Below are 26943 nucleotides of genomic sequence, written 5' to 3'. Positions count from 1 at the left end.
AGCATTCATAGTACACATCAAAAACTTATAAATGACTATAATTTGTGTGCAAAGAATGTTTGTTTATTTATTTCTGGAAAGAGGATTTTTTTTTAAAGTGTTAAAATCAAATCTCTTAAAGAATATGCTTAAAGCTACTCCATACAAACAATTTTTTTGAAAAAATTGAATGACAGTCTTGTGAAGTTAGTAATTTGTCTCAGGTTCTATGCATTACGCGGCCAAAAACGGACACTTATGTACTGTAGTGGGCAAGACTCAAACTCAAGTCCTCTCAATGACAAAGAAGTTTTAACTACTACACCGACAAGTTTTTTTGTGATATAATGATTTTTATTATACTTATTATTAATATTTTTAATGTGGGGCACCTGAAAATTTTCTTAAATATGTACATTAAATATAATTTAATAAAAATTATATTAAAACTTTCAAAAATTCAATTCATTTTATTTTAAATTTATACAACAAATAAATAAATTTAATGTATAAAAAACTGTATATAATTTATAAAAAAAATTCTTTAATTAATACAAAACAATTAAATTCAATTTATACAACAAAAATAATTCATTTCATTTATACAACAAAATTTATTTTAAAATATATAACAAATAATAATCTATATTGTTTAATTTATATATGACAATATAGAAATAAAATAAATTTAAAATAAATAATCTTTAAAATAATAAAATATTTTATATAACATTTAAATAATTTAAATACATCTTTTCTTTTACTCAATTAATTTTAAATCAAACACTTAATTAATTTAATAATTTAATTTAACTAATTTATATTAAAAATTGATAAATTAAATAATTTATTATAATATTAAAGAAATAATTTTAAAATAAATACAATAAAGAATTAAATATTAAAATATTTCTTATAATGTTATACATTAAATAAATTTAAATAAATAATTTTAAAATCTTAAAATATAAACATGAGTGGGCCGTGGCCGACGCAAGCCGACACGCAAGCCGACGCATATGCGTGGGCCGCAACTGCAAACTGGATTTTTTAAAAAAAATAAAAATTAAATCCATAAGTGCATCCATTTTGTGTCATGCTATTTTGTGTGGGTTTTGCGCCATTTTGTCCGACGATATTAGCGTCCGTTGTTGGCCCACGCAAGTATTTGGAAGCTAATAACTTGTTTTCTTGTAGTGGACGAACATTATTTATGTTTATAACAATCTAGAAAAGAGTACTCAATCTTGTATTCGTCCTAAGACGCTATTCTCTTTTGATTTGCGAATATCTGCGATCGTTTAAATTACAAACTTTTTTTTATCGAAGTGTTTTAGTCAGAAGTGGTTGGGTCCAAACACTATTCATACTTAGCTAGAAGTAATTGTGTTTAAAAAATACTTGTGTTTTTTTAACTAGAAGTGGTTGTGTCCAAACTATATTTGTAGTTTAACAAAAAATGACTAGGTTTAAATAATAAGTACCTTGTATTTTTGTAGTGATAATTTACATTAGTGGAACATGTTGATTAAGAAGTGGGTGTAGTCTAGATATTTCAAATGAAGTAGTATAAAGTAGTTTTGACAAACTATTTAAAAGATATTTGATTTTGACATTTCTCGAGAGATCCCTTAGTGGCCAAACAAGAGAACATTATAAATTTAACATAAAATATGGTTTAAGTTAACAAAATCAACAAGTTACCTTAAAATGTAACCAATACTGCTCCTTATGAGATTTAAGTATCATTTCCATGTTGTTAAAGGTTTAAGAAATTGTAGCTTAATTGATAGCATTTTCATGAAGTTCTTCTTGAATCAAAGTAGAGCAAAGGGGCGGAAGCAATGGATGAGGTGAGCAAGATCCTCCTAAGAGTGGTGTTGATCTTGTAGGTGCATGTTAAGTGTGGGTATTGGGTGGTTCGGCCAGCCCAAGGGAAAAGATGAAGGAATTGAAGTTTAGAGCCTAGGATTCTAGGGAGAAGCAAAGCTTGGCACAAAATGGCAGCATAACTTTACTCACAATAAACTTGCCAAATACAAGGTGTAGGCTCCTCCTTTTATAGGCTAAGGAGGACCATAATGCAACCCTAATGCTAGCCAAATGAAATGTAAATGTGAAGCACATGGGTGCACATGGCACATGGGTGCACAAATGAGCACATGGGGAGGGGTGTGTCTAGTTTTTATGCTCACCCCCTCCATGGTCTTTCTAGAATGTTCACACAAATATGCTTTCTACACTACTCTAATTACTAAGCACCCCTAATGGGCCTTTATGTAACAATTACAAAGGTCTTCTCTTCCCAAAAACGTAGCTTTGACCCATGTGTATGTGAAGCTAGACGGTCTAGAAGGAATCCTCATCATGGCCTAGACGCTCCTTATGTAGCCGCTCCTCATCATGGCCTAGACGCTCCTCTTCATGGGCTAGACGCTCCTTTTTGAGTCTAGACGCTCCCCATCATAGGCTAGACCGTCTAGTCTTGGAGGCTTGGCTTTCATCGTGTGGTGAGCTTGGGCCCTCCTCCATCATCCCCTCCCTCTTGAAAAGGATTTGTCCTCAAATCCAAAGCTTTTGCTTTTGAGGGGGCTTGTTGTGGCTGGATGGTGTCCATCATCTCCTCCTTCGGGAAAAGATCTATCCTCAGATTTGCTAACTTGATCTCGGATAGCAGCCTCTTGCTTCGTCAAGGTGTGTCCCCCGGATCAAATATCAACCTATGAGAATCTTGAAACAAAGCAAAGGAGTTAGAGTGAGTATTTGGAGAACAATTAATTGTGTGAAGTTGCCATCTTTGTTTTTCTCTTGTTTTGGTCAACTTCTCACAATGCTTCCCTTTTGATGGTTGTAGGTGCCTTCTAATCCTCTTATGTTTTCTAAAATTTCCAAAAGTAGTTACTTTTTCCTTAGGCATAATCCCTTTAGGAAATGGTGACAACTTTAAAAAGGCAAGAGGACTATGTTCACATACAACTTCAAATGGAGAGATATGAGTAATCTTGTGGACTACTCCATTGTATGCATGCATAAAAGGAAAAGGATTCTTATCCCAAGAATTGTGGGTGTCCCTCATGATTTCGTGAAGCATAGAAGGGAGAGCTATGTTTTCAAATTTTGGAGCTCTATCCCTTATTTTTGAAAATAAATCATGGAGGCTTGTCACTTTTCTTAAGAAGAGTTTATCCACTTCCATGAAGAAAGAATCAAGACCTTTTGTCGTCCTAGGAAGCTCTAATTTGAAATGTGTGTCTTCCCATGGATCTTTTACAAAAGGTGAAGGAGTATAGAGTTCTTGGGACGTTGCCTTAGGTGTAGTTTGAAAACAAGAGTTATACCTAAAGTAATGTCTTTGAACTTCTTTTCTCATGGGTGACAAAAGTTTTCCTCTTAAAAGCTCTAGAGTTTTATCAACTCTAATTTGACCCATGAGTTCTCCTTCATGAAGAATTTCTCTTTTATGTGTGAAGGTAGTCTCGTTGATACAACTTTTGTTCATGGAAATTTCAATTCTTTGCAAAGGTTGTCTCATAAGACATGACAAGTTTCTTTAGGCACTACTTCACATAAAAAATTGTCTTTGTAGATGCCTATAGATGACTTGACCTTCACTTGGTGATATCTTGGCATGTATGTAAAATAATCTACTATATTTTTATCTATGCAAACCTTTTTTAAGGATTCTTCTTTTTTTTTCTAGGCTTGCAAGTGTTCCTTTACAAAAGGTAAGGCTAGGTTGTTCAACAAGAGGTATATTTTCAAATGTATTTTCAACTTTTCCTTCTTGTTGAATGACCGTGTGGGAAGGAACACTTTTCTCCCACGCCTTTTGTTTCCCAAGGTTTTTCTCTTGCTTTTCTATTTTTACATTTTCTTCACTCTCACTAGCTTCTTTTTCTTGGCTACTATTCTCATCTTTGTCCCTTAAGATCATAGATCTTTCATTGAAACATTGAGATGCTAATTGATCATTGCCAAGGTATTCTAAACATGGAATTTCTCTAGCTGGAGTGTGAGAGATATGCTTGGTTAGGTTTTCTTGTCTCTCTTTCCTAGCTCTCCTAGGGAATTGTTGATGATATTCATTTTTCCGAAGACTTTCTTCCCCAAGATAATCATGATGTTTAGAGCTAGATGCATGAGAATGTAATTTTTTTGAAAATTGAGACTTCTCATTCTTTGCTTTAGTCAAAACATTAAGTTTAGTCTCACTCTCCAATTGTCTATAAGCAATTGATTGCACAGTTTGTGAAACTTCTTTCAAAAGAGTTTTTAAAGATTTTAATTCACTTCCAATAGACTTTGTAGAATGAGAAGAAGAAGGCATGGCTAAAGCTTTGTGTATACAAGTATTTTACCTTGAGAAAACTTAGGAAAGTCAAAGAAGGTAGTTTTCCAGGTAAGGGAGGTGAGTCACAAAGGACTACTTAAATACCAAGCCTTTGCCTTAGCCAAAAACTATCCCTCAATGTCTTCACACAAAACTTTCTCTTAGTAAACCACTTAGAACACAATTAAGTTGAGAAATCAAATTTTCAATGAAAGAAAACAATGCAAGCTACTAATCAACAAAGCTAGTCGGTTTAACACAAACTTAACAAAATAACCATGCAAAGCGTCACTAACTAAGCAAAAGAAAAGGCAATTACAAACAATTAACAATTACTAATCAAGAATGCTATACTATTCGGCCCTAGGTGAGGCTTCTTGGACACTTGGAGCCCTTGAAGACACACTCACCGTCTAAAACGTAATTAAAAAGGTAATTAACAATAAACCAAGTTGCAAAGAAAATAAGAGAACTCCCTTTGTTGATCCTCTTTTTGGTTAGTGCACTTCCTTGTTGTCTTTGCTTGTTGATCTTCCAAGTGTTTGTAGAGTTTTCCAAGAATGCTTGTTTCGGCTTTGGCCTTGTCTTCTCCTTAGAATGATGGTCTTTAATCCTCCAATTTCCAGCACCTAGCAAAGGGCTAAACCTTAACCAAATCAAGTTCCCATTCACATAAGCACCAAAGAAGGATTAAATTCCAGCACCCAATTTAGAGGTCAAAGAACAAAAGCAATAAACAAATTTAATTGAATAAAACAGTACCACCAAAAGGATTTAGATTGTGACAACTAGAAAGAGAGTCAAGTAAGTAAAGAAAACAAATAAAGGTACTCAATTAAAGGTTGGCACACAAAAGAATTCCTAAAGAAAAGCACTAGATTAGATGACCAAATAAAAAAAAAACAGCACCACTGGAAAATGTTGTGGGCCAGAAAACGTGTTTGTTCCCCGATTTATTCTGAGCTGTATTTTTAGAATTTGGCTCTGAAATTTGTTATGCAAGATACTCAGGATCTTATCTAAAATCTGGCTTTGGATTCACTCAAAACGGATGCACCATTTTTTTTTAATAAATTTTGCAAATTTGGTGTTCGGTTAGGCCAGCTGGAGCGCTTCAGATTTGCACTCTGATTTTAAAAGATTTATCATTTTTTTTCTGTTGCTTCTTTTGACCTAATTCTTTTTTTGTCCTTTCTATAACACTTTAAACTTGCATTTTCCAGAGAATCAAAATTTTCCTATGGGTGGAAATATTTTTCTTGGTTAAAACAACCAAAACAGAGAAGGTGAAAACAGGGGAATCTGAAAACTGGAAACAAAAACAGCAAGATACCAAAGTTTAGACACAATGGAAATTTGTGAAAAAGAATTGTGTATGATCTAAACACAATATGAACTCAAACTAAAAATTAAAAAGGCACCAAAGGAGCAAAGAACAGCAGGTTCAAGCAAATAAAGAGACCCAAAATCAAGAAACAATTAAGCCAAATAAAAGGACTACTATGAATTGTTGACAATATGGATGAACATGACTTGACAAAACATGTATAGATTCAGAAAATTAAAGACTCAAAGCATAATATGAACCAAATAAGGAAAGCAATAAAGACTCAAAAACCTAAAAGAAAATAGCAACACAAAGGTGTATGGAATCCTATCACAAATTGCACAAGAAATTGTTCAAGATCAATTGAACAAGAGTGCTTCGGTTGGATCTTCCACAAAGCACACCAAGAACAAATTAAAATGTAAAAAACAGCAAGACAAGTAAGGAAAGTAAATGACAATATGAAATAAAGAAAAACTAAAATTGAAAAGACAAGGAGCTACTCATCTTGAAGAACCAAAGCTCATGATACCAAATGATGGCATTTTCATGAAGTTCTTCTTGAATCAAAGTAGAGCAAAGGGGCGAAAGCAATGGATGAGGTGAGCAAGATCCTCCTAAGAGTGGTGTTGATCTTGTAGGTGCATGTTAAGTGTGGGTATTGGGTGGTTCGGCCAGCCCAAGGGAAAAGATGAAGGAATTGAAGTTTAGAGCCTAGGATTCTAGGGAGAAGCAAAGCTTGGCACAAAATGGCAGCATAACTTTACTCACAATAAACTTGCCAAATACAAGGTGTAGGCTCATCCTTTTATAGGCTAAGGAGGACCATAATGCAACCCTAATGCTAGCCAAATGAAATGTAAATGTGAAGCACATGGGTGCACATGGCACATGGGTGCACAAATGAGCACATGGGGAGGGGTGTGTCTAGTTTTTATGCTCACCCCCTCCATGGTCTTTCTAGAATGTTCACACAAATATGCTTTCTACACTACTCTAATTACTAAGCACCCCCAATAGGCCTTTATGTAACAATTACAAAGGTCTTCTCTTCCCAAAACCGTAGCTTTGACCCATGTGTATGTGAAGCTAGACGGTCTAGAAGGAATCCTCATCATGGCCTAGACGCTCCTTATGTAGCCGCTCCTCATCATGGGCTAGACGCTCCTTTTTGAGTCTAGACGCTCCCCATCATAGGCTAGACCGTCTAGTCTTGGAGGCTTGGCTTTCATTGTGTGGTGAGCTTGGGCTCTCGTCCATCATTAATACACTTTGGAACAAATATAATTACAAATTTTTGAAACAAATCTAATTACAAAATAAAAATGCAAATTTATGAGGAAAGGAAGGAAGCTAGTTATATAAAATAAAATAAAAATAATAAAATTGAAATTCTTTCTAGAACTAGTTTGTTACTTACGGGGTTCAGGTCTTTCTACATCTTTTAGAGATTCAATTGGTGAAATTGGTGAGTTTATTGATGCTTTTTCTATTTTTAATAATGTTCCTTGCTAAGTTTAACATTATTATGATCGCTAATGAAATTTTCCATGAAATCATAATGTAATTCATTATTGTTGAAATGACACTCACATACTCTGGTTCAAGCTTTTTATTCTAACTTTGAGGTTCCTTGGAAAATTAGAAGTAGGTGGAATACATGCAAGTCTATAAGTCAATTTTTGGATTTTAAAAATTCTTATATTTACACGAAAAGGAAATAAATATGTTGATATTTTAGCTACTCTGCCTAAACCAAATCTGATTTTTGGTGAAATTATTTACTCTTGTTTTGGTGTTTTTCTAAGAATATATGACTTTTTGAAATATTATTTTTTGTAATTTGTTTCATGATTTTTGCCTAGTACCCTTATAAATGTTTTTTTTTCTTCTTTTTATTGATTTAACGTGGTGTAAAATATTTGTGAGGGTTGATATGTCAATTTAGTTAGAATATCACGTTCATTGACTTAGATTTTTCTTTTTATTTTATTTTATGATTTTTTTCAAACTTGTAGTTTTAACTACTATATAACTTCTTCATATATCGAATTCAATTACTACATAAAAAAATTATTAAATAAAAATTATTTTCAAAAATAAAAAATAATTAATCATTAATTAAATTAGATACTATTTTATAAATTAAAAAATTATTAATATTTAAAGTAATTTTTGTTGTTAATAAATTTATAAATTAGTCTTTAAATTAGTCATCAAAATTTTAACTATTAATTTTAGAATTTATATTAAAAAAATGTACTTACTTTTAAAGATAACTGTAGTTTAGGATGTTGAAATTTGCTTATACTTAAGCTCCTTAGTTTTTTTTTAAAAAAAAAGATTGAAAGTAAAGAGAGAGTACTTATTAATCTTTATGTGTTTCTTGGAACAAACTCCAGTTATTTCTTGGAAGAAACTTTTGTTATTGTCACATGGACTATTCATTAGTCATTGGCTTGACTTTTCTGCAGTATTAGGCGTGGAAGATATAGGACAATGTGAATAGAAGGAATTTCAGACACTATACCTGTGAATTTCGAAGAATTTGATAAGGTGGTCTTGTATACGATTGTGACTCTCACTACATTATTGCTTTGGGGAGTCAATTCTTGGCACTTAATATGCACCTACCTTGACATTAATAGAATTAAATGTACGATAATAGTTATCGATAAATTATGACACTGGCCTAATTAAGGGATTTCATTTTTCCATAACGCAGACTTTGACTAATGAAAAATCACAAATCCTTTTTTTATCTTTTCTATGTGGTTCCTGCAACTGATTGCAAAAATAAAAAACAAACAAATTATTATAGGGAGAACCCAGTTTTATTTAAAAAATTGTTGAACAACATTGCGAACATCTGTCCCAATAATTTTCCAGCAAGAATGATAGAAAATACCACCAAAACTATCAGGACCAGGAGCACTATTATCATAAAAATTAAAAACAACATTCTTGATTTCTAAAAATTCAGGACATTTAATCAATATCATATTCTCATCGGAGGAAACTAGTTCAAGAATATAAGTAATAATAAAATCTTTCATATTTCTTGTATCTTGAACATTAGAAATAGACTCAGCATAAAGATTTGTATAAAAGTCCAAAATATGATCCTCAATGAGTTTAGAATCCTCAATAACTTCATTATCAATCCGTAGACGATGAATCCCACTAGAATTATTTCTCCTCCTGACCACAACATGTAAAAAACTAGTATTTCTATCTCCATCTTTAAACCAAAGCATCTTGGCCCTTTCTTTCCAAAATAAATATTGACAGTGAAGAACATGATCAAGTTCCTCTTAGCAATCTTTTCTTGACAGAGAAACCCATCAATATCAGACAAACTAACAGTCTCTAAGGTTTGTTGAATACCAAGGAGGAGGCCCTGCTTAAGAAGAACTGCATTTTGAACATTACCAAAAGAATTTGTATTCCAGTTTCAGAGCTCAATTTTCAACCTTTTAAACTTATGTTGCAAAATAAACATAGGACAACCAACAACCTTATTAGCCCAAGAATCATGAATAAGCTTCATAATGAAGTTTCCTGAAGTTACATAGAAAAGAAACGAAAATTGCTAACCTTCATTAAACAATTACTAGTAAGACTAGCAAGACTAGCAAGAACATGGGAATGGTCAAAACAATTTTTAATAAGAACCTGATAAGTACAAGAATCACATTCATCCAGACACACTCCATTACATAAAGCCCTATCCAGTCTTCTATAACTTCTATGCAACCCTCTCCTTCCATTACACCAAGTATAACAAGGTCTAGTAAAAGATCTACAAGAAATATCATTAGTATTAATCCAATCAAGGAATTAGTTGCGATAAACCTCGTTAGGAGCCACCCCTCTTTGCAGTCATTCGTCGAGAGCACAACATTAAAATCTCCCAAAATACACCAAGGCCCTGTGAAGAAACTAAAATCCCTCCACAAAAACCATCTAACTAAGTATGTGTTGGCACCATAAACACCTGCAAAGCTAAAACATTTATCATACAAAAGGAAAGTTACAGAAATAAATTGATCATTGACCAAGAAATTTTGGACAAGATTTGGAATCAACAAACACCAAAGCTTAGAAACTTTATTAACAATAGGAGACGTATTCACCAAATGCATATTAACAGATTTGAAAAGGACATCGAAAGCATCAATGTATGGCATCATAGGTTCAACAAGAAAAACAAGAAGGGGTTTATGTAGTTTAAGTAAACTAATCAACATCTCCACAGTTTTGTGGTTTCTCAGTCCTATAACATTCCAGAGAAATGAAGAGACCTTCATTGCGACGTTTTAGAGAGAACTGCCTTAGCAGTTTTTTTTTTTGGATTTACCAGTCCCCTTAGGTGATCTCTCTGGTTTTCTTTTAGTGCAAACAATTTCCTCCCCAGTATCGCTGGCATGCTCCTCCATCTCATTAGGATCTGCCCAAAATTTGGAGACTACCTGATTTTCAACAGTTATATGTTCAAAATTAAATTCAATAATGGCAGTCAGAATAATTGGTGTACCAATAAAAGGATCATCTCCCGCATTTGTAGTTTCCAAACCATAAGAGAGGAAAAGTGATTTTGCAAGACCAACGTATCATTATATGAGAGTAGTGTTTTAGCATCCCCAAGTGATTTAGCCTTCCAAGGAGAGGTATGACATGACGGAGATGGTACAACCATAATAGTAGATACTTCCACATGATGACCATCAATAGAAGTCGTAACTGGTGCTTTAGCATCCCCAAGTGATTTAGGCTTCTGAGGAAAGGTATGACGCGTTGAAGATGGTACAACCATAGTAACAGAGATCTCCACATGATGACCATCAATAGGAGTCGTAACTGAATCTACTACGAGTTGTGACTCTGAGCCCTTGACTTGCATAACAACCGGTGAATTCCTTACCATCCCAGGTTCTAAAACCCTAATTGTATCAGAAGTTGGAGTGAACAACCCCTGCCTGGGTGAGGACCTATCATGATCCAAGACATCCTCGAGAGGAGGCATATATGAAAAATCATCCTCCCCTCCATTTGTTTTATCATAAGAAAGGTGACCCAAGAGTGACCCTGCATTAGCCTCGCCAGGAGCATTGGTAGTCAAATTACCAATAGGGCCCTCCACGAGCTTCGACTGCGAATCTTTCTTCCGATACTCTTTATGTTGTTTAGAAACCGCGACCTTCCTTTATTCCTATTCATCAGGGTTGTCTTCTGAGAAGGTTTATGTTGTGGTCGAACACGACCCTGATCATGAATCACGCAACAGTGAGCAAGCTCATTGATGTCAGTTGAATTGGAAAAAGACAAGGTGCAATACATTAAGGAGGCTTAAGGAAACATCAATGGAGTTCACTGTCTTCCAAATGATGAACCAAACTCATGAACATGAGTTTCATTTCCTTATACCACAAATGAATAGTCAAAAACACAAACTATCAACAATAGAACAAGATTAGGATGCGGAAACTTAAAGAAGATAAGAACAAGTCATTAAAATGAATAGAAAACACATTATACAACAAATGAACCGATTGAAATGGAGAATTAAAATGCAGAATTGAAAGGAAACACAAGATGAACAAGATTAACCGATTGAAATGAAAGAACAAGACAAAGAACACAAAACTATTGATTGGAATTACTAAAACATGATTCAGAAATGGAAATGGAGATGGAATAAGAAAGACTTATGTGGTTGAAGCCATGGAAAGGAAGAACATGTCACTTGGATGGTGATTGATCCAAGATAAGTGCAAGATGCTGCCACTTGGAGCTCCCAAAACTCACAAGATAAGACTAGTTGAAGGAGAAAAAGTCTCACACAAATCTCTCTCAATTTGAGTAGAGTAACTTTACTTCAATTTTCCAATCTGCATTTACATGAGCATGGCACCTCTATTTATAGTGTGAGAGGGATGAATTTGAAGAGGCAAAATTACAAACACAAACCATTCAAATTCGGCGCCAAAACAAGCCACATGGGAGGTGTGACTTGCTTTCTTACTTTGGCACCTCCTAAAACTATATCTACACTTACTTTTATGTCACATGGAAGGTGTGACTTACCTTTGTACATTAGCACCCCTTATATCTATATCTACACCTTCCTTTTATGTTCTACCAAAAAAACTACTCAAAAGAAATTACAAAAAGAGACATCCAATGATGCTCTTCTCCCAAAGCCTTGGCCTTGCTCCTAGTAATCCTTTGAGGCATGAAGGATGTTGAGCTCATAGGTTGGGCTTGGGTTTCCACTTGGGCTTGGGCTTCTTGGGCTTGGGCCTCAGGCGCCTCCTTTACTCGTACTGGTAAAGTTCTTCGTCCTCTTCTTGTTAGATGGGAGTTCCCTTCACCAAGATGGATTAAAATTAACATTGATGGGGATATTCTAGTCTTGCTACTTGTGGAGGATTTTTCCATGGGAGTATGGGGAGTTTATTGGTTCTTTCTCTGGTTTCTTGAAGTTCAGACTGTTATGGTTACTAAGTTTTATGGAATTATACATGCTATGGAGGAAGCTCAAAAGACGGGCTTACTAATGTATGGCTTGAATGTGATTCTACCTTGGTTTGTGCTACATTTACTACTAGAACTAATGTTGTGTGGATGCTTCGTAATCGATGGAATACTTGTCTTAATTATTGTGGGAAAATCAGGTTTAGAATTACTCATATTTTTTCGTTAAGGGAATGTGTGTGCTGATAAGTTGGCTAATTTAGGATTTATTCATAGGGAATCATTTCATTTGTTTAATAGCCTTCCATCTAGTCTGTTCTTAGAATTCTTTATGAATTGATATAGTTTACCAATGTATTATTTTTGGTAACATATGGGTTTTGGTCTAGTTTCCCCATTTTTTTTATATTTTCTTTCTTTTTTCTTTTTTTTAATAATACTTTTTTCATGTAATGGCATATGATTGTTATTACTTGATGTGTCAGCCTAACTGAGATGTCAAGTTGTATAGTGATGCCTAACATGAAAGCTTTTATAAAAAAAAATGTAATTCATTATGGTTGGAATGCCACTCACTACTGTGGTTCAAGCTTTTTATACCAATTTTGAGGTCCCTAGAAGTAGATGGAGTAAATACAAGTCTATAAGTAAAATTTTAGATTTTAAAAGCTAATTTGGCTATTAATACCAAGTATGGTTTTCTTTGGTGAAATTATTCTCTTATATTCGACAACTTTTTTAACGAATAGATTTGACTTTTTGAAATATAGTTATTTATAATTTTTTTCATAAATTTGGCCTAATTATCTTAGAAACTGAAGAGGAAAACCAGTTTGTTATGCCTCCTAATCCATTTCAATCAACAACTTCCACTATAGCTAAGGGACTCAGTTCTACTAGACGACCTTTGCAGTTGGAAGTGATTCAAGAATTATTTACACCGGACAAAATTAATGTTTAACTTTTAGAAAAATTATGGTCCATTATTTTATGAAATATGATGACGAAATCTATAACATCTAGTCTATAAACGTATTTTGTAGTGTTAGAAACAATAATGAAATAAATGAATAAATTAGTTTGTTAAGTATTTTCGTCTGATTCAAGGTTCATTTGGTAATCAAGAAAACTTGTTGGTCATGAAGAAAACTTGAAGCCACAAGTGAAAATGTTTGGATGATGATGACCCAAGATGAAGGTGTTGTAGACATCTTATAATGTTTTTATTTTCTCTTTAATTTTAATTGCAATATTGTTGTTTGAATCCTTATTGGATTTCGTTATCATTCCCATGTTCTCCAATACTTAAGGAATTGTAACTTAATACACTTTATATGATAGCTTGGAAACATTTCTAGTAGATGGAACAAATCTAATTACAAAATAAAAGTTCAAATTTATTAGACAACCAAGGAAGCTAGTTATATAAAATAGAAAAGCATAATAAAATTGAAATCCTTTCTAGAGCTAGTTTGTTACTTCTTTAGGGGTTGTTGAGGTTTTTCTAGTTGGTACGTTTAGAGGTTCAACTGATAAGTTTACTGGTATTTTTACTATTTTTAACACTATTTCTAATTTAATTTTTGCTAAGTTTTGCATGATTAGGATCGCTATTGAATTTGTCCATTTCAAAGTAGATTGTATATTCGGAATGCTAGCACCAACAAATAATCCTGGAATATTTGTTAAAGAAGTAGTAGAACACCATTTATCATATTTCAGAAATTAATAAAACTACCTGTACCAATAGTCCAAGAAATATTATCAAGTATAGTAGAGTAAAACTGCTTAATTCTAGGTCAAGGAGACGAGGATCAATAAACCATTCTAAACTCGTATTTAAGAACCCTGACTTTCAGGAGAAAAGACCAAGGCATGTTGCTATAAGCAAAGTTCGAAGCAAGCTTAAGAAGATACACATTATTTTCATGATGAAGGCTAAAAATCTTCAAACCTCTATTCTCAAGAGGTGAACAAATCGTCACTCAATTAACGGTAGCTATGCCTTTTTTCAGAATATTACCAGTCTAAATAAAATTTCGACACCACTGCTCAACTTGCTTAAGAAGTGAAACAGGTCATTTATACATATTAAAGCTATAAGATAAAAATCTAGTAATCATCCTATTGACCAACTGAATCTGACCCATCATGCTAAGAGATTTACCTTTCCAATCTAGATTCAATTTGACTTTATCAGCCAAAGGTTGAAGAAATCGACACTTTGGAGCACAAACTAAGATAGACACTCCTAAATAAGTGAAATGAAAACAACCATGACTACAAAAAAGAATACGTTGAATTATGGTGACAAAATCTTGCAGAATATCCATGGTGAAAAAACTACTCTTAGAATTATTAACATATATTATTGACCCAAAAAATCACCATATATTTTAAGAAAAATACTCAAATTTCTAAGAGACTTATTATTTGCCTTACAGAAAACAAATATGTCATCAACATATAAAATATGAGAGGGAGTGAGATAACCTTACGGACTAGTCATGTGTAGAATCTTCTTATCATTCATAAGCTTAGAGATACCTCTACTAAGAACTTCCTCTGCAAGACAAAAATGTAAAGGAGACAAAGAAACACCTTGTCTAACACCTCTACTATAAAGAAAAAAACCCACCAAACTGCCATTTATTTTGATAGAAAGCATAGATGAACGAAGAATTGTACTAATCCAACTGACAAACGATGGGTGAAAACCAAAGCGTGTCAAAACTAATAATAAGAACTTCCAACTCATAGTGGTAAAGGCTTTATGAATATCAACTTTGTAAGGCACATTACCTCCTCTTACCTTTTTAGAAAACATGTTAATAACTTCAGAAGCAATATCAATACAATTATGAATATGTCTACCCTGCACAAACCCATATTGATTAGGAGAAATGACTCTAGCAGCCACAAGTGCAAGCCTATCCACCAGTATCTTGGAAATAATCTTAAATTTGAAATTAGCAACAACAATTGACTTGTAATCTTTAATGGATTCAACACCCTGAATCTTAGGAATAAGAGATACCACATTTTTGTTCATTACAGGGAGAACCCAATTTTGTTTAAAAACTGTTGAACAACATTGCAAACACCTATCCCAATAATTTCCCAACAAGAATGATAGAAAACACCACCAAAACCATCAGGACTAGGAGCACTATTACCATTAAGATTAAAAAGAACATTTTTGATTTCCAAAAACTCAGGACATTTAATCAACATCATATTCTCCTCACAGGAAACTAGTTTGGGAATATAAGTACCAATAAAATCTTCCAAATTTCTTGTATCTTGAACATTAGAAATAAACTCAGCATAAAGATTTGTATAAAAGTTCAAAATATGATCCTCAATGAGTTTAGGTTCCTCAATAACCTCATTATCAATCTGTAGACGATGAATCCCACTAGAATTATTTCTCCTCTTGACCACAACATGGAAAAAAGCAGTATTTCTATCCCCATCTTTAAACCAAAACATCTCGGCCCTTTCTTTCCAAAACAAATATTGATAGTGAAAAGCATGATCAAGTTCCTCCTTAGCAATCTTTTCTTGACAGAGAAACCCATCAATATCAGACAAACTAGTAGTCTCTAATGTTTGTTGAATACCAAGGAAGAGACCCTACTTAAGAAGAACTGCATTTTGAACATTACCAAAAGAATTTTTATTCCAGTTTCAGAGCTCAATTTTCAACCTTTTTAACTTATGTTGCAAAATAAACATATGACAACCAACAACCTTATTAGCCTAAGAATCATGAATAAGCTTCATACATGAAGTGTCCTGAAGTCACATAGAAAAAGAAACAAAAATTGCTAACCTTCCTTAAACAATTACTAGCAAGACTAGCAAGAACATGTGAATGGTTAAAACAATTTTTAACAAGAACCTAATAAGTACAAGAATCTTATTCATTTAGACACACTCCATTACATAAAGCCCTATCCAGTATTCTATAACTTCTATGCAAAACTCTCCTTCCATTACACCAAGTATAACAAGGTCTAGTAAAAGGTCTACAAGAAAGATCATTAGTATTAATCCGATCAAGGAATTCATTACGAGAAATCTGATTAGGAGCCACCCCCCTTTGCAGTCATCCGCCGAGAGCACAACATTAAAATCTCCCAGAATACACCAAGGCCCTATGAAGAAACTAAAATCCCTCCAAAAAAAACATCTAACTAAGTATGTGTTGGCACCATAAACACCTGTAAAGCTAAAGCATTTATCATACAGAAGGCAAGTTACAAAAATAAATTGATCATTGACCAAGAAATTTTGGACAAGATTTGGAACCGACAAACACCAAAGCTTAAAAACTTTATTAACAATAGGAGACGTAGTCACCAAATGCATATTAACAGATTTGAAAAGGACATCGAAAGCATCAGTGTATGACATCATAGGTCCAACAAGAAAAACAAGAAGGAGTTTATGTAAGCTAATCAACATCTTCACAATTTTGTGGTTTCTCAGTCCTATAACATTCCAAAGAAATGAAAAGACCTCTATTGCGACGTTTTAGAGAGAACTGCCTTAGCAGTTTTTTTTTGGATTTACCAGTCTCCTTATGTGGTCTCCCTGGTTTTCTTTTCGTGCAAACAATTTCCTCCCCAATATCGCTAGCATGCTCCTCCATCTCATTAGGATTTGCCCAAAATTTGGAGACTACCTGATTTTCAACAGTTATATGTTCAAAATTAAATTCAATAACGACAGTCGGAGTAATTGGCGTACCATTATGAGGATCACCTCCCGCATCTGTAGTTTCCAAACCATCAAGAGAGGAAAAGTGATTTTGCAAGACCAACATATCGTTATCTGAGAGTAGTGCTTTAACATTCGCTAGTGATTTAGCCTTCCGAGGAGAGGTATGACGCGACGGAGATGGTACAACCATAATAGTAGAGACTTGCACATGATGACCATTAATAGAAGTTGTAACTAGTGCTTTAGCATCCCCAAGTGATTTAGGCTTCTGAGGAAAGATATGACGTGACGGAAATGGTACAACCATAGTAGTTGAGACCTCCTCATGATGACCATCAATAGGAATCGTAACTGAATCTACTACAAGTTGTGACTCTGAGCCCTTGACTTGCATAACAACCGGTGAATTCCTTACCATCCCCGGTTTTGAAACTTTAACTGTATTAGAAGTGGAGTGAACAACCTGTGCCTGGGTGAGGACCTATCATGATCTGAGACATCCTCGAGATGAGGCATATCTACAATATCATCCTCCCCTCCATTTGTTTTATCATAAGAAAGGTGACCCAAGAGTGACCCCGCATTAGCCCCTCCAGGAGCATCAGTTGTCAAATTACCAATAGGGCCTTCCAAGAGCTTCGACTGCGAATCTTTCTTCCGATACTCTTTATGTTGTTTAGGAACTGCGACCTTTCTCTATTCCTGTTCATCAGGAGTTGTCTTCTGAGAAGGTTTATGTTGTGGTCCAAAAACATGACCCTGATCATGAATCACGTGGCACTGAGCAAGCTCATGCCCAATCATCTTAGAGTAAGAGCACAATGGAGGGAGCCATTCATATTCCACTTCGGTTACAAAAGAAAAGTCTGAACGTTCAACCAAGAGCTGATCGGGAAAAGGGGACAACAGATCAATATCCACAAACACTCTAGCAAACAAACACCTATTCTTTCTCATGGTATGATCATCCAAAGACAAAGGAATTCCAATGCCTCTGGTGATGGAAAATATCGCCCTTGGTCTCCAATATTTCAAAGGCAAATGGTAGATTCTAACCCAAGTCTGGGTTTTGAGTACTCTTCATAGTAGATGGAACAAAGTTTTTTTTTCTTCAGGCAAACAATCCCCTAGCAACCCCATCTCGAGAGCCCACCGTATGTCTTCTAAAGAAGAGAACTCAAACTCATAAAAACCCTTCCCAAGAAAGATTGCTTTCCACGATCTAATAACCTTCCACACAAGTTGCAACTTTTTAGTAAAATCAAGGTGTGTGAGATGTTTATCCCCCTTAGATAGAATAATCCAACCATGTAGATGGGTCTTGCAATCCTCAAGACCAGCGAAGTAATCTTCCTCATCAACCCGGACAACAACCATGTCTCCCATAATACAAGGAGTTGGTAACTGGGAAAAAGGAATGTCACATGTATTTCCCAAAGCCTGAGCAAAAGTCTTCCTTTGGCCTGGAATAAAAAACACTTTCTTAATAGGAAACACTTCTTGATCCATCAAACAACCCATGGGATATACATACTCGTACTGGTAAAGTTCTTTGTCCTTTTCTTGTTAGATGGGAGTTCCCTTCACTAGGCTAGGTTAAAATTAACATTGATGGGGTTGCTAGGGGATATCCTGGTCTTGCTACTTGTGGAGGAATTTTCCATGGGAGTATGGGGGAGTTTATTGGTGCTTTCTCTGGTTTCTTGAAGTTCAAACTGCTATGGTTGCTAAGTTTTATGGAGTTAAACATGCTATGGAGGAAGCTCAAAAGATGGAGCTTACTAATGTATGACTTGAATGTGATTCTACCTTGGTTTGTGTTGCGTTTACTTCTAGAACTGATGTCCTGTGGATGCTTCGTATTCAATGGAATACTTGTCTTAATTATTGTGAGAAAATTAGGTTTAGGATTACTCATATTTTTCGTGAAGGGAATGCGTATGCTAATAAGTTGGCTAATTTAGGATTTATTCACAAAGAATAATTTCATTTGTATAATAGGCTTCCATCTAGTTTGTTCTTATAATTCTTTATGAATAGGTATAGTCTACCTATCATTTTTGTTAACATATGAGTTTTGGTCTAGTTTCCCCATATTTTATTTTTAAATTTTCTTTCTTTTTCCTTTTTTTTAAAAATATTTTTTTCATGTAATGGCATATGATTGTTGTTACTTGAGGTGTTAACCTAACTGAGATGTCAAGTTGCATAGTGATGCCTAACATGAAAGCTTTTATATATATAAAAAAATGTAATTCATTATGGTTGGAATGTCACTCACTGTTGCGGTTCAAGCTTTTTATACAAACTTTGAGGTCCCTAGAAGTAGATGGAGTAAATGCAAGCGGTTCAAGCTTTTTATACCAACTTTGAGGTCCCTAGAAGTAGATGGAGTAAATGCAAGTTTATAAGTGAAATTTTAGATTTTAAAAGCTAATTTGACTATTAATACCAAATATGGTTTTCTTTGGTGAAATTATTCTCTTATATTCGACATCTTTTTTAACGAATAGATTTGACTTTTTGAAATATAGTTATTTATAAATTTTTTTCATAAATTTGGCCTAATTATCTTATATTTGTTTTTTTATTGGTTTAACATCTCGTAAACTATTAATGTTGATGTCAATTTCGTTAGAATATCACATTCATTGTGAATGCATTTTTGTTTATATAAAATAGAATAAAGAAAAGTATACTTGATGAAAATAAATTCACATTTTTAAACAAGTAATTCTAAAGTAGAGGAACTATAGATAACCTAAAAAACATGAACAAACTCAAAATGAAGTTAATTAATAAAGACATACACTAACACATAAAAGGTCAAAGACAGTACGTAGTTCTTTTAGCAATTAGACAGCGATTTCAAAATTGTTGTCTATCAACACATAGTCTATTCTATTGAGGTAGAACCGCCATCTATAAGCCACATATAGACTAAAAAAATATTAAATAAAAAGTAAAAAGAACACCAACCTCAAGGTGATGGCAGCGGTGGAGGGCAACGGTGAAGGACAGCGACGACAACAGTGACAACAGTGGAAGAAAAGTGGTGCACGGTGGTGGAACAATGAACAAGAACTTAATTTAAAATTGAACCAATGAAAAAGATTTGAAACTCAATTCACCCCTTCTTGAGTTAAAACAAGTCATTTATCCTTTTATAACAATTGGCATTAAAGCTATTTTTTGAGAAATATTCAAAACAGAGATCCTAAATTTTTTTAAATGACTTTACAAAATCAAAACCTTTTTGGAATGTGGTATTATGCATAACATTTATCTATCTGCAATATTCCAATAATTTCTAAAAGAGTCTTACTTAAAGGATGTAAAATGGATCTTTTATTATCTTTTAGGATCAAATAATTTATGCTTGTGTTATAAGAAAAATGTAAGTTTCATATTAGAAGGTTTCTACCACACAAACTATATTATGTGGATAAAAAGAGGTCGAGTACATGTCAATTGTGAGCTACTGCTCACAACTTCTATGGATAAATTATCAAGTGATAAATTACTCTAGTTTTGAAAACAATATTTCAATATTTTTTTAAAACAATAAAAATACGAGGGAAAATTGAATTGTGTCTTTAAAATTTCTTTGTTTTTCATAAGTATAGTGTGATAGTCAGATGATAATTTTAGTTTTCCAACAGATGAAAACTTTTAAGTTTTGTAACCTTAGTTTAAACATTTCACCCTCCTTAGGTTAGTTATTTAGATAACATGCAATATACAGAGAGACAAAGGAGACAAGTGATTTTATACTAGTTTATCTACCTCAAAAAACTACATTCAATTCTTGATCGACCAGTCAAGTTCTAGTAAGCAGACTATTGTTGCAAAGCATGCTCAACTATTCTTTAAAAAATTCATTGATGGATTAACCTAAGTATTCTCACAATCCACTTTTGACTCCTAACTACTTCTGTCTGACCCTGTTCAAGTATACTTTCAACAAGTCAATTTTAGCTTAAATAAGTATTTTTTTATGAGCCACTTTTGACTTATACAAACACAAAGTTTGAGTGATAAATATATCACAATTTTAACTCATTAAAAAGGGTAAAGTCTTATGACATATACAATGCTGAGAACCTGGATGGTCTGTACTCTACTAGATAGTTTGATTATCAATGCATCGTATGTGAAGTTTGAGTTTTGATGATAATAGAAATAAACTAAACGTTTTATTTGTGATATGAACATTCTAACAGTGTTTTGTGAAACTGCAATTATAATAGACAATCTGAATGTCTATAGAGGTTGTTCAGTAGTTTGATAGATCAGTTGAATGCTAAACACATTTGGTTAAAATAGTTTATTAGTTCTGGTTAATAGTAAATTTCATTTGTATAAATAAAACTTATTTCAAGTAAAAATAAATAAATAAATAAATATAACAGAAAGAAATTGATTCATTTGTTCTCTTGGCAAAATCATCAAATTTGTGATGTTCCAAAAATAGCAAATAAGGACTAAAAACAAAAAATAAATAAAAAGGATAATAATGACAAATGTGTGTCATGCTTTTTCGTGGTATAATGTTTTAACAACCAACCAACCTTTTCTTTTGAAGCATTCATACGCATGTCACTTGAAATCCTATGGTAGGTTCCATCATTGTCTGAATTAGAAAAACAAGAATATCTTATGTTGTGGCAGATTTGTTGAGTTTTGTCTCGTCTGGCTAAGGGGTTTATCTTTATTGTTTTAGAGTTAATCTTTCTGAAAAAAAGGGAATAACTAGGATTTGAAATAATTTGTGACCATGTTTCTTTATCAAAAAAAAAAATATTTTTTTCACCCTTTTTGGGAAAAAAAATATAGTAATGCATTCTTTCAAATTATTGAAACAACATTGGTCGCTAAAAATGAATGAAAAGGAAAAGATAAAGGGAGAAAAACTGTGTAAATGATATGATGATTGAAATGCCTTAGAAGAGGGGGACATTTCTTTTTCAACCAAAAGGACAAGTAGAAGAAAGTCACATTGAGGCAATCTTTTTTTGTCCTATATCCTTTCTACCATACAAATAAACTAATACTCATCCATACCTCATCCTACCCTTATACATAAAAATTGGGAAAGCCTTCATTTGTTATATTTGTGCCTCACACATGTTCTTCCCTTTAAAGGATATAACATTATTTATAAGATGTTGTACCAGCCCAGTTGTATGGACAACTGGGCTTCAGAAGTAAACATTAAATTTTAGATGTAGTGTTTGTAATATCCAACTTGTAAACATTATGAATTTTTACCTACTAGAAAGACTTTTCTTGAACCTACTTCGAAAATTAGGCACGAATGTGGCTTAAAGATGACTTGGTAACCTTTCCACAAAGTTGGCTAATGCTCAACAAGTTGTGCTTATGTTCTTTTACATACAACACATCTTTGATAAGTATTCAATTATGATCACCAATATCACCTCTGCCAAGAATCCTTCTATCATTATTGTCACCACAAGTGACATATTCCTCATGTTTTAGTTGCAAATCAATCAATTATGAAGTGTCTCAAGACATGTTCTTTGAGTAGTCACTATCAAGATACCATAGATGGTTTTTGGTTGTCAATGAATCCTGCAAAATAGATTGAAGGAACAGGTTTTGGCCTCTTATTAACTTAGGTCTAGAACTATTAATTTTACTTTTTGGTACCCACCTAATTAAGCCATTTGGAATTTCAAATTTTCTTATGTTGTAGTTTCTAGTGGTATGACCTCTTAAATAACCTAAACAGGTGACAAGAGGTGAGGATTGTGTTTTACTAAATTTTTAAAAAAAATTCTATTATTTTGTCTTATTTTGAAATTCAGGTTTATACCTTAAACTAGCTTTATAAAAAAAATAAAAAATTGAGAACCTAGTAGAGCTTCCAAATTTCCTTTTCCTATAAAAAAATACTTAAATTTTTTATAAGATAATGAACTTTTTTTTTTAAACTTCACAATTTTCACAGTTCTTCACTGATTTACTAGATTCAACACATTTACAAGAAGAGTTTTTGTACATGATCTCTAAATTTTTAAAATCATACTTGGTATTCTTTAACTTTTCTTCCAAAGTGTTGACCTTGTTTTTGAAATAGTTGTTTAGGCCTTTTAATCTATTCATTGAAAGAGCCAATTTATTTCCTTCCTCATTAGTTTCCTTAAATGAATCTAACAATTGACTATAGTTTTCATCATTTTAAGAAGAGTTCAATCTTACATTACTAGTTCAAGATTCATATCCAACCATCAAGCATATGTTAACTTCTTCTTATCTAAATGTGGAGTTGGATGATGACTCATCATTGTCTTACCAAGCTATGTATGCTCTTTTGGACTTTCCTCCTTTTTCATGTTTCCTTTCATAACCTTTTTCTTTGATTGAAACATTTGGACATTGTATTGCCACAACCAAAACAGGTGTAGTTAGATGAACCAAATTCAATAGGATTTTCTAAATTTATACCTTTTTGTTCACTGCACCTTATTCTTGCCTTTCTTTTTTGAGAATTTACTGAACTTTCTAGTCAACATGTTAAGTGTTTTTGTATCACTACATTCATTGGATTCTTCCTCACTTTTGTGAAGACAAGATTTTCGAGTAATTCCTTTGGTCTTCTTAACTTCACTTTTCTGCTCATTCAGTTTGTTCATTTCAATCTCATGCTTTCTCATTTTTACAAATAGGAAGCTATTGTTTGGGTGGTCAAATCTCTTAATTCTGAAATAGTCGTGACCTTGGGTTGCCATATTCTATCTAAGCACTTCAGAACCTTGATATTCAACTATTCTCTATCAAAGATCTTTCCTAAACAAATGAGATGATTTACAACATATGTAAACCATTTCTACACATATGTAATTCCCTCTCCCTATTACATTTTGAAGAGTTCATACTTGTGTATCAGAGCATGTTTTTCGGCTCTCTTTATATTTGAAGTTCCTTTATGAGTTACTTCCAAAATCTCCCACATTTCCTTAGCCGGAGAAGATTGTGATACCCTAAAAACTTAATTCATATTCAACGTAGAGGTTATAATATTCTTTGGAGTGCACTCATATTGAGATTTCTTTATTTTCGATTTCAAACCAGTCAACCCATGGATTTTCAAGAAGTTCATCATCTATGACATGCTTAGGCACAAAATAACCATTAGCAATTGTTTCATCATCTATGACATGCTTAGGCACAAAATAACCATTAGCAACTGTTGAAGATGGATGAAGTCTCTTCTCTACCTAGTGTTAGTTTGTGTTTGATGTAGAAAATAGCTAGTTTGTTGTAAAGTTTGTAATAGGTTTAGATGATCTTGTATGTAGGCTGGTGTATGTGTAAGGTTGCCTTTTGCTACATGATCTATTCTAGATGCCTAACCAAGCCTAGAATAAGCACATGAAGTGGTTAAAAGCTTTTTGGAGTTTTCTCCTAAAATCAGGATACTGCACAAAAATGAATCTGTTTCTCTGTAAAAGAACAGGTTTATTCTTTGGTCTGCTGAAAGGATTTTCGAAAGTTAGTTAGGGCACCAAAGGTACAACTCAGACAGTTATTTCAGTTAGCTGAGTTGGCAGTTTTCACAAAATAAATCTGTTAAGTTCAAAACTGAATCTGTTGTTTTCATAACAGCTTTTCAACTGTTTTTTGAAAAGAAGTTAGAAACTGTTTTCTATATAAAGAAAAGCCTCTCTCACATGAAAGGATGCTGAGCAATTACGTTTTTGACAGAGATCAAACACTTTCAATGTGAGAAGAAGGATTGAAAAGATTTTTGAAAGGTTTTCCAAAGGGATTCTCAAGTGTGCTTGTTCTAGGAAACCTTTGATCTTGGTGAAGGTGTTGGTGCAGTTCTGCAGCAAATTGAACTACTGGTTTTGAGTTCTTGCATCTTCTTTTCAGGTGTAACCTTTCCTTTATTCTGGTTTGTAAAGGTGTAAGTGTTAGTCACTCCTTGATAGGGTTTCTTGGAGTGCAAGGTGTGCTGAAATAGAGTTTTTCAGCATTGGTTGTATTATTCTTGTAGTGTTCAAGAACTGCTGTGTTTGTAAGTGATTGGTACTATTTTTAGTGGATTCCACCTTGGGGTAAGGTGAAACTGGATGTAGCTCTGTATGAGTGAACCAGTATAAAAACCTGCTTGCCTTTTTCCTCTCATCCCTGCACTCGTTTCTGGTTTTGCTTAATTCTGTCAAGAACTAAATCTGTTCTTTTGAAATTGAATCTGTTAATTCTGGGTTTAATAAAAACTGTTCTTCCTGATTTGTTAAAGCTCTCTGATCACAAACAAGGCAGTTGTATATGATGTTTTAATTGATCTGTGAACAAATAGTCTATTCATTAAAATCAGAGAAAGAGTCATTCTCCTTAAAACCTTGTGTTGAATGAATTTGATTGATTTATGAGCATAGCTGTATTCTTCATACTCATAATATCCAACTAATCTGATTCTGTTATAACCCTCTGTTGATCACAATTTTAATTTGAACAAATTCAAATTGTGCTAGACTGCTCTGAAGAATCAATCTGTTTCATGTAAAAACAATCTGTTCTTTTGCCTCTGATATACTGAAAATTGTGTGTTCTTGCGAAAATTTTATAAGCTCAATTCACCCCTCCCCTCTTGAACTTAGACACTAATAGATCCAACAACAACTGCATCCCAAATACCCTGATCAATTGATTGTATAAAGATCTTCATTTTAACTTTCCGAAATTGATAATTAACAACTCCAAACTTGGATGACTTGTTAATAGAGACACCCTCAGCATAAGAAATTTATTCTCAACCATTTTCATAAAACAAGGACTGAAACTTTAATAAATTTAAATAACTAGCTTTGAAATTGTTAGAATGATAGGTCGAGTTCGGGGGGGCTATGTGAATTGAACTTAAAAACAATTTCTTGAAAATATAGTTTAGAATGGAGTTCTTAAAAAATCAACAGATTAAATTATTTGCAGATAACAAATTAAAATTTTAGTTCACTGGTAAAAAATTTAAAATTCAATCGGTTAAATTAGATCTAATCAGAATATCAATTTGTTAATTTTTTCTAAAACATAAGAATCAATTCAAGAACTAAATGCAAAAACGTAAATAGAGAGAGAAAAAGGATCACAAAAGAACTTTTATACTAGTTTCACTCTTTTATTAGAGTTACATCTAGTTTTCCAACCATACTATTTGAGATTTCACTATGGAAAAAATCTTTACAACACAAAGAATACCAAAAACAGAACTCTTGAACCCTACAAGAGTGTTATACCCAACAAGAACTACAAGAAAAAAGGGTTTTAACTCTTGAACTCTTTTGTTGTTTGGATATGTGGATAAAAAAATTTTATTAGTAACTTTTATCGTAAATAGTACCAGTGAATAATATATATATATATATATATATAAAGTGAAAGTTTGTAATTTATTTCTTATATTCATTTCTTATAGTTGTGTTTGAAGAAGCACATGAATGTTTTAACGATAAAATGAGTAAAAAAACAAATGTTTTTAGTTTCAAAACCTCTGGTATTTTTTGTGGGTTTTAAAACCCATGATATTTTACAGGAATTTTGAAAACCATGGTATTTTACAGAGGTTTAAAAATCTATGGTATTTTATAGAGGTTTTGAAACCCATGGTATTTTATGGATGTATTAAAATCCATGTTATTTTACGGGGGGTTCTAAAACACATGGTATTTTACGAATGTTTCAAAACTTGTGGGATTTTATGGAGGTCCTAAAACCCATGGTATTTTACGGAGGTTCTTAAACCCATGGTATTTAACAGGAGTTTTGAAAGACTTTTCTTGGGGTTTTAAAAAACGTCGGGGAACACCTTCCTCAGGGATGGTTGGGAAACTACAATCTTGGGTAAGTGACTTAATGAAGGTTTTAACCCTTGGTGATGTAAAAATAAACCCCTGTTAAAATCATTTTTTTCTTGTAGTGAAACAACACCTTGTTGTTATTATAAAAATTAGAAATACTATCTAATTTCAATTCACCTACACATAAAAAAAAGAATCAAGGAAGAACTACACATTAATACAAGTAGGACCAGCTAAGTTCTAAAAATTCAGCCAAGAATAAAAACTTTTGC

The sequence above is a fragment of the Phaseolus vulgaris genome, chromosome 1 (genome assembly GCF_000499845.2).
Source record: "Phaseolus vulgaris cultivar G19833 chromosome 1, P. vulgaris v2.0, whole genome shotgun sequence".
NCBI classification, from domain to species: Eukaryota; Viridiplantae; Streptophyta; class Magnoliopsida; order Fabales; family Fabaceae; genus Phaseolus; species Phaseolus vulgaris.
The sequence above is the reverse complement of the archived record's forward strand: the minus strand, read 5'-3'. Positions refer to the sequence as shown.